This window comes from Cygnus olor, chromosome 6 (assembly GCF_009769625.2).
Source record: "Cygnus olor isolate bCygOlo1 chromosome 6, bCygOlo1.pri.v2, whole genome shotgun sequence".
Taxonomy (NCBI): Eukaryota; Metazoa; Chordata; class Aves; order Anseriformes; family Anatidae; genus Cygnus; species Cygnus olor.
The window spans coordinates 31219294-31234746 of NC_049174.1; positions in this window are offsets into that span (position 1 = coordinate 31219294).

The following is a 15453-nucleotide window of genomic DNA, read 5'->3' on the forward strand; positions in this document are numbered from 1 at the left end:
GACTTTTTCCTCATTATTATTTTCTACTTAGATAGCTCAGAAAAGATCTCTCAGGAGAAATAACAGCAGGACCTTAAAAATAGTTCCAAACCCGCGATTAAAAATTCAACACAGATATTGTCTAAGCCATTTGCTCTCATGCTGTTCTGATGCCGTGACTGGAAACGTGCTGAAATTCTCCGCTGGGCTTGTTTGTAACGCTCAGCACCCACCCCAGTGTTTTGCCGAACAAGATGCCAAAGGGTACGGTGGTGCTCAGGGAGATGCCACAGGGCTGAAGGGGTATGAGGGCACAGGGTCTGCCTAACGCAATAAGTGGATGAGGAATTGGGCTGGGGAGGTCCAGAGGGGCTACCTTGAGAAGCCCCAGCAATATAAATGGTGAGGGAATGGGCTGAAACCTGATGTTTTCTCTGCTTCTCCTCTACACTGTGATAAGTATGATATATACTGTGACTCTCACTGTTGCTCTTCTCTCTTTTCCAGAAGCAAATTAATAATTCTTGCCATGTCCTATTTTTCTTTTCATCTTTTTCCCCTCTGGAAACTGGGTGTTCTCTGTACAAATTAGCTCTAACTCCATCTAATCTTCCTCTCCCTGCTCGTCTCCTTTCCCACTGCCCATCCCATCAGTGATCTGCCCTGCTCCCTGCCCTCCCCCGGATCCTCTCCTTGTCTCGCAGGATCTCAAGAACCACAGACTTTGGTGAAGAGCACCCTCATCATGAAAACAGGAGGGGAAACCAGATAGTAAATTGTGTAGGCTGTTGCTCTCATGCAGACTATTGCTCCATCTATGTAGTTTACATATTAAACTTCTTTCTGCTGTAATGTAGTGGCTGGATGATGGCCAGCAGCAGAAGCCCTGAGGGCAGAAACACCCTGTTATTCTGCTTCTGCTATGTCGTGTCCAACTGGACCAAACATTTTGTTGATCCCCTGTCATTGTTCTCCTAGACGTAGCACTCCTCTGTGGCACGGATGTTTATTTTGTGAGAGTCCCGTGTGCTCAGTTTTGTGTTGGTTTGGGATGCCTGCAAATACATCAGGGTTTTTACTGAGCTGTGAACAAATGGGACATGTAAGTGGCTGGTAGCATCACAGGACGTAAAAGCGTGTGGGTGGTGGGTGACAGTTTTTGGCATTTAAATACAGGAAAAATCCTTATAACTTCCACATGGGCGTGTCTTGATGAAAGTTAGAAACTAAATGTCAGGACTTTGGAAACTAAGTGAGGCAAACGTTGCTCTGATACGCTTACTGAGAATGAAGGTGGCAAGCAGGCAGCTGTGTTAAATTGTAAATGTCTGCATTTGGAGGAAAGTGAGTAAAATATTGACATTTGTTAAGAATTTTCATAATTCATCTGATCGTGTAGAATATAAACGGATGTGAGTAAAACCTCAGCTCTGTTGAAGGCAATGCAAAGCTACTATCAAATCTTTAAGAAATCCAGTAGAAGCCATAATTTTAGGTGGATAGGAAAATCTCCTAAGAGAACTTAGGAGATTTATTGTCTCCTAAGTTCCCCCTCACTACAGTCTGTAAGCACTTCCCAAATAACGTCTCATTGTTTCTCTTGACTTTTCCCCCAGGGAGAGTTGGGGCCGCACCACGAAATGGTTTCCTTGCCCTGCTTGGAACTTGGGGGTGCGCTTTATGCAGACCCGCGTTGTTCCTCTGGCAGAGAAGGCAACGGCTAAGAAGCCTGCACCTTGTACCTGCCAGGGGAGGTTTTGCACCTTTGATGACCGCCTGTTCCCCGAGGACTTCACCTCCCAGCCAACCCCAGCCCTGCAAAGGGAGAGCCAGGGGCTGTGGGAGATGCCCTGAAGTGTGGCTGAGCAGGTCCCCAGGCTTTGGCCAGCCTGTCCCATGTCCTGGTGCCAGGCCACCGAGCACTTTCAAGCCTAGGACCTGTGTAATAGCAACAGCGAGTGCGTAAAACCTTTTTTTTGTGATCCTGCAGAATAATTAAACTTCCATCAGTGCTGCTGCTGCTGCTGCCTGTGTAACAATACCAGCTACCACATGCCAAAACAATAAAAGAGCTGCTTCCACGAGCAGCCAAATGTAATTTGAACTCCTCGGTTCTTTCCAGTTATTTACAAGCATTGTATTTCATAAACAGACCGCCTCTTCTGTAACGTTCTTTAGGAAAGCTGTATATTATAGTGGCATAATAGTCCTCTTCTGGGAGAGCATTTTGTTTTAATAAAGTGTGTGCCACCATATTTAATCAATCAGATTGATTGACACCAGCAATAGCCGAGTCTCCCAGCAGATGCTGCTGCTACCTCATTCTTATTCCAGTTTCATTTCTCAATCAAATCCATGTGTAAAAAAACATAATGTGCTGCCAACATAATGTAATAAAACTTCAACTGAAATGCACACCACCACAACTGAAACAGATAAGTCAAAGTATGGGAAAAGTTAACTTTAGGAAAATCGTTTTTGACACAAAAATATTAAACTTTTACAGTTCAGATATGCCTAGACAAAATCTAACATGAATAAAAAAGTTTCACATCTGAGTATTGAAAAATCCTAAGGAAAGAAACCTTCCTAAAAGTTACCTAGCTGTTAGCTTGCTCCCAGTGTTTTGTAATCTTCAGTTTTTTAGAGCCACTTCAGCCAGATTAAAGCACACGCTGCCCAAGTAAGATGAATTATAACTTTTATCCAAACAGCTCTACTGCTCTGTTGAGGTGAGCACCAGCTAGCAGTGATGCATGGCTCTGTGTCAGAGGCTGAACTAGCAGGTTTGGAAGTTAATGATTCATACAGGCATACCGAGTACCCTAATTGTTAGATGTCACACACAGTGCGAAAGTGCTCTCAACTCTATTAAAGTTCATTCTAAATAATCTGCACACCTCACTGTACGCACGGGGTACGTGAGGCTCACAGGGCATTTTCCTGGAGACTTTGCCTTTACTGTGCTTGTAGGATTTGGCTGTAGACCACTGAAGGTGTGACCCTTCATGATATAGATGGATCCATCAAATGTCAGAGATGGTGATGCCTCAAACCCCCATTGTTAACCTACAGCGTACCAGCAGTCCCCCAAACCAAGGGGGGACGAAAGCTAAACACATGGGTGCTTGCCAGGCTGTATACTTCATGCATACTGTTTTCATGAGTAATTACTGAAGGAGATATGAACAGAGCTCCAGACCACTTTTTTGAAGGTACCACAATAAATGACTTCCCCTTCACTTATTGTGCACTTCTCTCAGTGATGATATTATAGGAAACACATGCCATGAACTCACATGCCAGAAATTTCCATGCTTCTCTTAAAAAGGAGAACAGAGATTTGAATTGGAGAAAATGTCTTGCTTTTTTCTCCCATCTCACATCTTCAAATAAAAAGGTTTCATTAAATGCAGTCATGCTGGACAGTGCTTTGGGCAGCCTACATGGGAGCTGTGGTTATAAGAAGAGTGCGAGATCTGGAAATTTTAGGATCTAAGGAAATTGCCGATTTTGCTCATCTTTCTCTTTTCTTGTTTTTAAGAAATAATGAGTTTCCAAAGAAGAATCCTTTAATACAGCCAAATGTCTGGGGCTGTCCCAGCCTCATAGCACATTGGAAATCACACATAGACTCCGTAAAACAGGGCTGAGGACTGAGGTGGGGGTTATTCAAGCAGACTTCAAAGCCAAAGCTGAGAGGCATGGGGGATGACTGGTGGATGCTTGAGGTGGGTGGATGTTTTCCCTTGACAGCCTGTCCCAAACTGGCATTCTCCCCAGCAATGCCTCCTGCTCCCCCTGTGCCTGCCCGGAGAGGGAAGGGGGGCTCCTGCCCTCCAGACTAAGCAGGACCATATGGGCAGCCTGAAAGTGGCTCCAAAAGAGAGCCACGGAAATGATCCAGTGTTTGGAGAACCTGTTTTGTAGCAAGGAGTTCAGTCCATGTAATTTAGTAACATTTGTAATTTTAGTAACAATTGGACTAAAAATAAGCTGGAAATTATTAATGATGAAAAAAATAATAATAATAAAAAAAAAATCCCTGGGACTTCCTGACTTTAGAAATGAGTTGGATTCCATTGCACTTGACAGCAGACTAAATTGGGGTGGATAGGAACGGGTTGTTCCATTTGGATTGTGGAGATCATTTTCATTTAAATTGCACAGACTTTTTTAGAGAAATAAACTTCTTTAAAATTGCATTGGTTACTATAATGAGATATAGTAAAACATAGGCTTACTGTTATCTTGAAATAATTCAGATTCACAAAACAACACACTGCATCATTGAGATAAAAGTTATTTAAATTCAACAATATCTGTACGTATATATGCATATTTAACACAGGGTCTGAAGAAACAATTTGAACTTTCAAAAACAGCCAAGGATATACAAACTTGTAATAAAACCATGCAGTGCATTACCTACATCATGTTTCTGAAAGTTTAAAATTCCTCAAAGTTCAATATTTGCCACCAATCCATTGCAAGCCCCCTAGTGCTCCTCTCTGAAGGTCTTGTCCCTATTCATCAGGTCTAGGCAGACATTCCTGCCAGGAAAAACAAAGAAAACTGCCCATTTTGTGAGCAAGACACCCTGACAGCATATGATGTATTGCATATTTGAGGAAAGGTAGAGCTAAACAGAGCTGGAGCTGAGCTTTTTTGGAGATGGTACAATGAAAACACTCCCATGTGGAAAAAGGAGAAGCCTTTCTAAGAAGTGTTCCTTGGCCATGCTGCTGAAAGGAGCATTGTGCCCAGTGGAGCAGGGTTTTTCATGATGTTTCATCCCTGCCTCAAGCAGAATCTGGTGCTCAAAGTGGCTTCAGGGGAAAGAACTGAGGGCCAGATCCCTGGGAGAAACAGCTCTATTAAAACACCAGTGAGAGAGGAAACACAGGAATACAACTCTTGAACCTAAAATATTTAGATTAAATTTCACCCAAATCTGTGCCGAATGTTTTCCTGGCACAGTCCTAATGATGTCCTTCCAGGTAGTCCCATTGCGTGTTATTCTGGATAATACCAAAGGAATGCTGTTACATCCGGACTCAATACTGCCCTGTTTGGACTAGGAAGACAGCCACATATCCTAGCATCTGGGTGTGTTGTCTTCTCCTAAGTACTGTATTTTGCAACAAAGACCATAAAGCCTTTCATCTCTGCTACTGAATTACCCCTTGCAGCAGCTTTCCAAGCAAGGCACAGTTTGCCAATGTGTATGTGGAGGAATTAGAGTCTGAGGATGAAGCTCAGCTCTGAAACATAAACCTCCAGTGCCTTGTGGGATGCTCTGGGGAACCTGAGGAGATATCAATAAGGGGCTGGCAGATAGGAGAGGAACCCTACATGAGGAGGGCTTCTCCATCTCCTTTAGTGGAGGCCAGGACTGGCAGCTGAGCAAGTCAGAAGGAGCATGGGGCATATGTGTTATGGTATCTCCTCAGAAGCAGCTAAAACTTGTCCAAGCTCTCCTATGGTTTGAAAACTATTAATATGACAGGAGGCTGTTCTACAGCAGCCTTCCAGAGCAGAAGCTGGACTTGGACCCTAGCCATGGTGTGCATATGCCCCTAAGTATCTCTGCTCTGGTGGACCCTCAAAACAGTGAAGGAGAATCAACTTCCTCTGCAGGAGGGACTGGCATCACTTGTCAGACCTTGAAACCCTGGAGTCTCTGCCATCTCTTCATAAGGATGCTTGTTTCACTAATACCTTTTCCATGAATGTCTCCATGACCTTTTTGGTTTTTTTGTTTAAAAGATGTAACCACTGAAGTGTGGTTTAGTGTGTACTATTGTCTCTGAGCAACCAAGCTCTCATGCGTTGCAATCTTCCCTGTGCTTTCTGGTCTTTTTCTTTGGATTTTTTTTTTCTTTTTTTTTTTTTCTTTTCATAAGAAATATGGGGGAAAAACAACAACAAAAACAAACAGACAAGAGAGTCAGCACAGCTTCTTAAAAGGGCAACTTCTTACTGCAACAAGTGTGACAGTGCTTCTGCCTTCCATGTGCATTTATGCCCTGCAGTGGCAGGCTGTGTTACTGCTGTGCTAATGGTCATGTTTTGTAGTGCAAGGGAGTGGATGCTGAGCAGAGGGAGAGTGGATCTGTATTCGGGATGCCTGTGGTCAAGGGGAAGGAGAAACTTCCCCCGTCTTCCCCTGTCACTCCCTCTCCTGCCCTTCTCTGCCATTCTGGTGCTGGGCCTTGAGCTTGGCAACTGTTGGCTCCTTCTCCCCCAAACCCCAAGCTCTCCTGCCCCATGATTTGACTCTAGATGACAGAGAGGAAAAACATGAACCATAAAGAGCAGGTGTTGGGGGAGAAAGAAAGGGTGCTGTTGCTGCTCCTCTCCCCACAGCTGGCCTAGCAGTCTGGCCTGTTCCTGCTGCCTGGGCCGCAGCGCTCTTCCACCGGACTTTTGCTTTGGATTGCTTTTGGCCAGCGTCCAAAGTTTCCCTCAGGAATGCAACTGGAAGGAGGGAAATGGCAATTTTTAACACCTCATATTTCATCCAAAGCGGGATGAAATTTTAGCACAGCAAAAACACGGTGGTTGAGTACCCCAGGCCTAGCCTGGGGCTGTCTGCTCGCCAAACGCTGCCAGCACACCACAGTCAAAATGTCAAAGTTGTGAAGGGAGAAGGCATAGGACATTTTTGTGAGGGGACATGTTGCAAAGGCTAGAAAAACTGGTCATTGCACATCCTCCTCTAGTACATGCTGGGGAAATCCAAAAACTTTGGGCATTCTTTCGAAAGTTTTGAATGCTGATACTGATATAAATATCCCCAAACTTTGGGAATTTTTTAATTCTTATTCATGATCTGTGGCCTGACTGCACTTCTAATATATTTGTTACATGTATAATATTAAATGCCCCATCCTGTTTGTTTGCCGTGCTGAGCCCCCCGTCCTTCACACAGTGTTTTGCTGTTGACCTGCAGCCCCTTGGGCTCGCGCTGTTCACCCGCAGTTTAGCTGTGGGGTTATTTACAGCCCTCCCCATGGTACGAGGCAGGGTGGCTGTTGCCAGCTGTGCTGGTGGCTTTTGTGACAAGGAAATTCAATGCTCTGAATTTGGCTGGAAACCTGCAATTCATTGCACATTTAAAAAAAAAAAAAAAAAGCAGCAAATGTGAATACTCCTTTTAAATGTCCCACTCCTTGGCACAAATCTCTCCTGCATTTGCATGAAGAAGCTGTTGCATGTCGTGGGACTGTGGAGAGGCTGGGATGGCAGCTCTCATCATGCTGGAAATTTGTTGGATTTGACACTAAATTTACAAATGTTTTGGCAAAATACAAAGAGTAGGAAGCTTTGGGGTATCTAGCCAACCTTGGGAACAATCCCATCTATGGGAAACTCTTCAGGCTAAGGTGCTGATGTTGAATTAAGTTGATTTTATACAGATTTGCATTTTCCCAAACTACTCAAGAAACAGTTGAGTAGTATTAGGAAAAGGCAGGGATCAGGGGTTAGACAGAAGCATCCTCATCATTGCCCATGGACAGATAGGGATTGTGTGGCCAGCTTATACTAAAACCTCTCACTGGTTTGGTTTTCTGTCATCCAAGGGAGTCTTCCTGATGTTTTTCTTGTTTCACCTGTTTGGTGTGGTTTATCTTTTATACTGGCAGATTGTTTGTGACTTACATATGCATAAAAATGGCAGTGTAACAGAGCCATGATTTGGATAAATATGGTAGGTGCTGCCATGACATAAAAAACAGGAATTTTCTCAGTCATGTCTAGAACAGTAGAATATTTTGTCCAGTAAACCTCACTGTGAAGCACAAGAAATTCCTCTCCATGACATTACAGTCTCTAAAATGTCACAGCTGACTTGATTCCTTAGCTCCACAAAAGTAACCACATGGACTGGGACTTGATGAGAGCAATAAAAGGGCTCACCTCCCCTCCGTTATCCCAACATTTGAACAACATCTCCAGGAGATTTCAAGGCAGAAGGATCAACACTTCATCAAATCCAGGACTTCATTTGCCTTGGACTAACAGCTGTGGAATCCGTTTTAGTTTCTTCTGTGAGAAAAGTGAGATAAATGATGTGTACATGTCCATCAGCTAAAACATTTGATCACTTACCTTCTCAGTCATCACTGATCTTTAATCGCTTATTATGTAACATTAATCCCAATACAGATTGCTCTGTGGGGAAAAGTCACAACCATGCAGCCAGCAGGAACAAGGCAGCAATTTGTCTGTAGGAGGAAGGTTGCTCTTTTCTGCGCACCCCGTTTACAGCATCATTTATCATGGCTGAGAATCGCCTGGAGGCAGCAGAACAATGCTTTGCTGAAGTCACACGAGGCCAGCTGCCTTCTTACGGGCTCCTGTCCTGTTAGCAGCCCAGCCCTAAGACTTTCCCAGGGCAAAGGCCTCTAAAGTGATGCCAAATCAGTCAGCCCAAGTAGGCCTACAGGACTTTTTAAACTCTTGGCCACTGCCATAGCAAAGAGTGGTCTTTTTCAGGCTACCTCTGTGACAGTGCTTTGTTCAGAGACCTATTGTACTTGCAGATTGAAGACAGATCTATTTGGTAATAACAAAATAAGGAAGAAAAAGAAAAAAAAAGAAAAAAAAAAAAAAGAAAAAGAAACCCAAAGCTAAACCCTACAAACAAATTATTTCCTAGCAAAGAAACTTTCCTGATCCTATGAAATGTAGCTACACTTTGGCATCTTTTCCCAAACACGGCATGCAAAAGTTGTAATATTTTATGTTGTGATTATAGGACACTGTGGGCTGCAGCCATCTGCTAAGGGAGGGACATTCTGCTCCCTGAACATCCTGGCTGTAATCTGCACAGTATTTGAGTTTCTGAGTTACCACAAGCTCTGGTATGGTGTGGTTGCCCATCAGCACCAACAGCACATAAAACATGGGAGAGCTGACTCGGGACTGACAGCAAATTTTGGCACCTTCAGATTTTTCCCTAGGCAGTGGAAAATGTTCCAGCATGAAATAAACATGTAAAAAGATTTCCCCAAAGCACGTGCTGCCCCTGTGGCAAACAGAAAGCACAGAGATGTCTCATGCAGTCACACTATTTCCTTTTTTTCAGAGTTACAGTTGGGTTCAATTTTCTATTATGACCGAGGTTTTGGGTGGGATTTTTTTGAAGCATTGAAGACTTGGCCTAAATCCTCTCCTGTTGGGAACAATGAGCCCCCCTCTCCCCCACAGCTTTAATGGCAGAAGAGCGAAGCCAACACGGAGCGCTTCAGGAAATCCCTGCCCTCGCGCCGCATCCTTCACAGTGGGTCAAACCTTTCATCTGCGTGTGAAGTCTGAATGAGCAGCATTGCACAAGGAGCTGTGGTGGGGAGCTGAAGGCGCTCTGCCAAGGGCCGGCGCAACCGCTGCGACCTCTTGGTGTTAGCTGTGGCAGCTTGTGGACCGGCATAATTTTTGGGAACGTTGCTACCCTCCTGGGGGAGCCTGGACCCTACAGGTGGTCATTTGACCAATGTCCACAAAGCTCTACAAGAGTAGGCTTGTGGGACGGGTATCTCCAGGACATGGTTCATACTTCTGTCCCCTCATACAGCCGACACAGACCCTCACTTCTGAATTTCAGGGCTGTGGAGATGGGAAAAACCAAACTATTTTACAGTGAATTTTGGTCACCTCATTGCAAATTTTGATGTAAGGTAGTATGTTTGAAAATCAACACATTGCATTCATTAATGGAAATAGCCACAAATTGTTACCTATGACCTTCAGAAGGAGAGGAATCTACTGCTGGTTGGAAATAGCTGTCACTACCTGCTATCACTCAAATATTAATTTAGTTAATATTGTTAATAGCTGTTATCACTCAAAGACAAACTATATTTGGAGATAAGGCTGTGGTGAAAGGGATGTCTATTTGCCATGTCAGCCACACCTAGCAATTTTTTGTCAAAAAATGTCTGGGAGCCAGCTTGATCTCAGCCAGGTATCAAAGGCAATCTGTGCTGAAAGACCTGCAAAAATCACACATTTTTCTCCTTTGACTCACAAACAGGACAAAGATTGTAGATGGCAACTTGCATTCCCACTGCTTCCTCACCCATTGGCTACCTCCCAGGAAAAGTAAATATGGGCTTGATACCCTTGAGCCTATTCCTATAGCACCCCAGCTAGAGAACTAACCTTGTGTTGGGTGAAGAGTATTAATTTGCTGCTAATACTCACTTTTACATAATTATTCTTACTTATCTGGGATGTTTCTGGTGTGGTTCATCAATATTTTGCACAAAATCTCAGGCTGTGTTGCTGTAGGCCAAAAGGAATAAACAGATTTTTCTTCCACATTAGTTAAACAAGCACAGTAAATGGACTCTCCCATTTTACGCTGGTTGAGGATCTGTCACATCACCTTCAATGCCAAGATATCCAGGCACATCTTATCATCCTTCTATTGAGATGACTGCAGCAAAAGCATAAAAAGCTTTCTTCAGGCAGGCCTGTGAATATTGTGCTCATTTAAGATATAAGTAAAGAAGACCACCGCTGGATACATGTCCTCTGGTAGCAATCAATGCACAGCATACACTTTTGATGAGGTTAGATAACAAGCCTCACATGGAGAGAGGAGTACCATGCACACACACCCTTCTGAATATGTCAGCAATAAAATGAGAACTACAAAGGCAAGCAGTAGCTGCCCACTGTAGGATGTCTCATCCAGCTCAAGTTCAGCTGTGCAGTACAAGTCTAGCTCTCTGTAGTTTGATTTAAAAAAGGCTATTACAGAAATCCACCATCTAGTGCTCCAAAGGATCAGCACGAGGATATATCTTTGTTCACAGAGACCTTTTTATTTCTGAAAAAGGAGTTTCTTATATCAAAAATAGAGAATTCTTTCATGTTACTGTCAGCTCTGTAGCCCACCTAACATTGTATTATTACCACTGACAGAAAGACAGGTGTTAACAGCTGGAGAGAAAACAAATATAGAGAGCAGTGGCAAAATCTGAGGAGAACCAGATGTGTGAGCAACTTCGCCTTTGATATTTATTTTAATAGCGCTTCTCAAATGCATTTAATATTTATGTGGCTATCGTCTCAGCTTTCAGTGGCATACTGCAGCCAGCATAATGCACTGCTCACCTCTGCCACCACTTCTTTTTTTCTTTTCCTCCTTTCTTGCTGCCATAAAACAGCATCTGTTAACCTCTCAGGAAATGCCAGTTTATTCCTCTCCCCTCCCCCAGTATGAAATGGATAGAGTTTTTTAGCAGTGGGAGCTCAGTGTGATTAGTATGCTAATATAGGAGAGAGAAAAGGAAATGGAGATGAGAGATATGGTCCTTTAGCGAAGAAAAGCAGGAACAACTGAAAGGAGGATCTCTGCTAATCAATTAACCTACAATGGACCTAATGCCATAAGAAGCTATTGTGCATAAAGGGACGAAATTCTCTGTGACAGATGGCACTTGGGCGCATGATATTGCAGGGTTCCTGCTCCAGAGCTTGTTTACCTCCCATACAGGGGTAAGCAATAAAGCAATAAAATTGCTTATTTATTTTAAAGAGAGAAGTTGAAATGCTTATTTACCAAATCAATCAAGGTTTACTAAGGCAGAACAGCCACAGTCCTCATGGCCCTAAAATGCTGGATACTTCACTGATTTCAAATAGCAATTATCTATTGCAGTTTCTTGAACCTGCTCTGACTGCAAAGAGACATTTAATTTGCAAATTTTGATGAAAATTGTCATTTTTTTTAATTGCCTATTTCACCAATTTGAATTTTAAAACAAACGATTAACTAGAATCTCATTTTTTACTTGCCTTGGGCAAGCCAGGAAAATATTTGTCAAGACCCAAGTCTGTCTGCTTAACATTTGAGTTGAGAAATGCACAACTGCCTTCAAGTCAACATTAGCTATGACAGAAGCAAGACTATTATTTAACAGTAGCTGGAAATGTCAAAAACAAGCAGCGCCTGGCATTTTGACAAGGCAGCATTGAAAAGAAACCACTTTTTTTCACCACTCGGTTAACTGTAAAGCAAAACTGTACAATTATCGTGCGGCTCAGAGCGAGGCTCTGGAGGTGCCCTTTGAAGTGGCGGGGATGAAGTTCAGGTGGGTCCGTCCCCATCTCCTCCTGCCCACGGCAGCCTTTGCGACCCAACCACGGCCAGACCTCAGCATCAGTTTCTTCTCTCCCAGCAGCACGATGCCATCCTCCCGCCAACGCAGCCAGCGTCATCTAATGACTTGTGTCAGGCCCCGGGCTCATCGGCTCGATGAAGACATCCCGAGAGCTAAGGACGTATGTAAATGTTTGGAGGTGTACGTGTTAGATGTTGGCTGGCTGGCAGGGTGAAATGCAGGCGCTTTGAGAAGCAGGTAATGCGTCTGGGCGTCAGTCAGCGTGTTTTACATCAGAATTGACAAAAGAAAAAAAAGGGTTGGCAGATTTAATTGGAAGTAGTATTGTGATGAAGAGAAGCCTAATACTGAAGTAGTATGGGAAAACAGGTACCTAAACCACTTTCCTCCCCTGGGAAGATTAAGTTGGAAGTTACCATTTTAGTCAACTGTAAGATGTGAGTGTTTATGACAAACAGTATTGAGAACCATCTCAGGGAACAGTGCAACAGGTGCTAAGATGTTGTTCTTGAAAATTTTAGATAGCAGAACAAATAGGCCTTAATCATCTAAGTGATGCTAAAGTGATGAATATAGGTCAATCTTCATTGCAGACACCAGATTCTCAGTACTACTTATCTCTACTTATCTGAGTAGAAACGTTTTTAGCATTTTTTTCTTACCCGTTAAGTCCCTTTAGCATCAGAGAGCATCAGGTAGGGTATCAAGTCCCATAACTGTTCATCTGTACAAGCGTCAGTTGTCTCTTTGTTTCCTCCTGCAGTGAAGTCTCTGTGTGCACCTCACAGCAGCTGTGCAAGAGACATCAGGGGATGCGTACACGATCCCTTTTCCAGCTCGCATCTCTGATATTCTGACATGTAGCAGCCACACCACCCACTTCACCCCATCTCTCTGGGTTTCGTTAGTTACCACCACCTTAGAAATCACAGACTATCAAAGTCTGACAGTATTCCACCAAAAGCTGATTTAGATGAAATCCCACCAGAAAGCACATGTCCCCCGTGGCTTTGAAACTTCCCCAGTGAGATTGCGTGGGGTTTTCTGGCAGCAAATGGTTTCCTTCCTGATTGCACAGCTTCTCTGGTACCTTGCTTTTATGGCAGGACACACCAATACTGCACTGACAAGCACCCTTTGCACTGACAAGCGCATTGGTGCTGCTATAGGCAGGAGGAGACCGTGGAACTGCTCCTGCTTAAACTTCATCATTTTTATTTGCTTGGAGCCAGCTTTCCACGTGCCCCCTCTGCCCACTACCCTTTGCTGCTGCAGCAGTGCCACAGCCAAAGCCAAGTAAATCTGAGCAAATTCCCCAGCAATGCGTGCATACCTCTTTCTACCAGCTTCACGGTTTCTTACACTACACTTCTACATTTATTACGTACATAATACTACATTTCTATCATCTCTTGTACTACTTATCACTACAGTGGATACATCACTACATTGATTCACGTCCTTGAAACATCAGTCTTCAGGAGCTTCCAATTTATCTTCCTTAAGCCACTTCTCCCGTTGCATTTTTGCTTGTTACGCTGGTTTGAGGAAACTGGTTGGTACAAGGGGCCTGAAACCCCACAAAGCAGGATTATTTCACTCTCTGCAGTTTAATCAGAACAGGCACGGGTCCAAAACTAATCATCAGCTGAATTTCCTACAAGTGAAATACTGGACACAACACACAGGATTGTGGCAAGCCTTTATGACAACAAGCCCATCAGTGGCCAACATTTTGCATTTGCATCATTATTAATCTGATCTGCCAGATCTGATTTTTGTAAGTCTGTCCCCCTGAAGAGCAGATATAGCATATAAAAGGCACACAGTGTAAATCACAGAAAATGACACTTTTCATCAGCAGTGAAAGAAAAGAGGGACAGGCAGATTCTGCTGTGCGCTCGTACTTGCTGCACAATGCAAGACTTTTTTTTTTTTTTTTTTGACCTGTGGCACATTAAAGAAAGGAGCTCAAAACAATTTCATCCCTTTCAAACACAGTGGACCAAATTCCTGGCTAGCACGAAACACCACATACCCACTGAAATCGGTGGAGCTCCGCCAGTTCAGCTGAGAACTTGGCTTTGCTTGTCAGTTCATTCAGCAGTGATTGCACTTGACGTGCAGCGCAGAACAAGCATTTGTTTTTAAAAGAAAACAGTGGAGTCTTTCAGTGCTAACCCAGCCTATAAATAGTCCCGATTCCAAGAACGGGATTAACTGTCCTTAACTCAGACTTCTATGCATTAGTGCAAAGGGAGAGGAGGAGGAGGAAAAGAAAGCGTATTCTTCCGTCCTTGGCACAATGACGGCAGATCTCAGCACTCCAGACAAGAAATGACAGTCTGTAGAGCAAGGTAACTTTGCTTTTTGTTAGAACATATAATTGAATCTACGCCCTTAATGCCCTTACAGGGATTTTCAGACCCCCTGAGCTCCATGTAGTCCCATTCCCTTAGCTGTAATTCATCTTTACCAACCGAAGCGCCCAGGGCCACTTCACTGGTTTCTCACAGAGCCCGAAAGGACTGCGCCAATCTCAGCTAGACCTTCCTAAAAACATTTCTTATGCAGTGGCCGGTGGCACAGCCAGGCTCACGCTGGGGTTTGGGATTGTTTTCTAGACACTGAGCCAAAAACTGGCATAGCTGGGATAGAAGAAAACAGACAAGCCAAAACATGGCCCAGTGGCCGTGGCCAGCAACGCAATGCCTTTGGACAGCAGTTGAAGATCAGAACAAGTCAGTACAAATGCACTGCATCTGTAAAGCTCCCCTTCCCCTCTTGTTTTGAAACGCAGCATGGAAAATTGAAATGATCGCTTATTGTCCTTTTCTTTCCTGCAACATTATGCCAAGTGTCGGAGCTACCCCTTGCATAAGTTTTAGCCTGCAAGTTAAGCTGCAGCACTTTTCCTCCCAGCTTTTTCAGTTCATACATGTTTACCGTAATTGGATGAAGCAAATCTTGTTTGAGATTCGATTGAAAAAAAAAAAAATATATATATATAGGTGAAATTTAGGTTTATCACATAATGCAAGCCACACATTGAACTAATCAGAAGAAACAGAACTACGTTCATTGTGAATTCCAACATTTATAAATAGATTTATTTTCAATGAATATTTTGCCATACTTGCTTAAAAGGTACAATTTCAGGATTTCTATCAACAAATTCATAAAAAGCAGACCCTATGGCTATTCCCCTGAACTTTGCAATTGAGAATACCGGACAATGTGTGTGAATATCCCTGCATAACCACATTACATCAGGTTACTCCCCACACACAGGTTTTTAAGTGCAAAAGTCCAGGCAGACCTGCTGCCAGTACAGAAA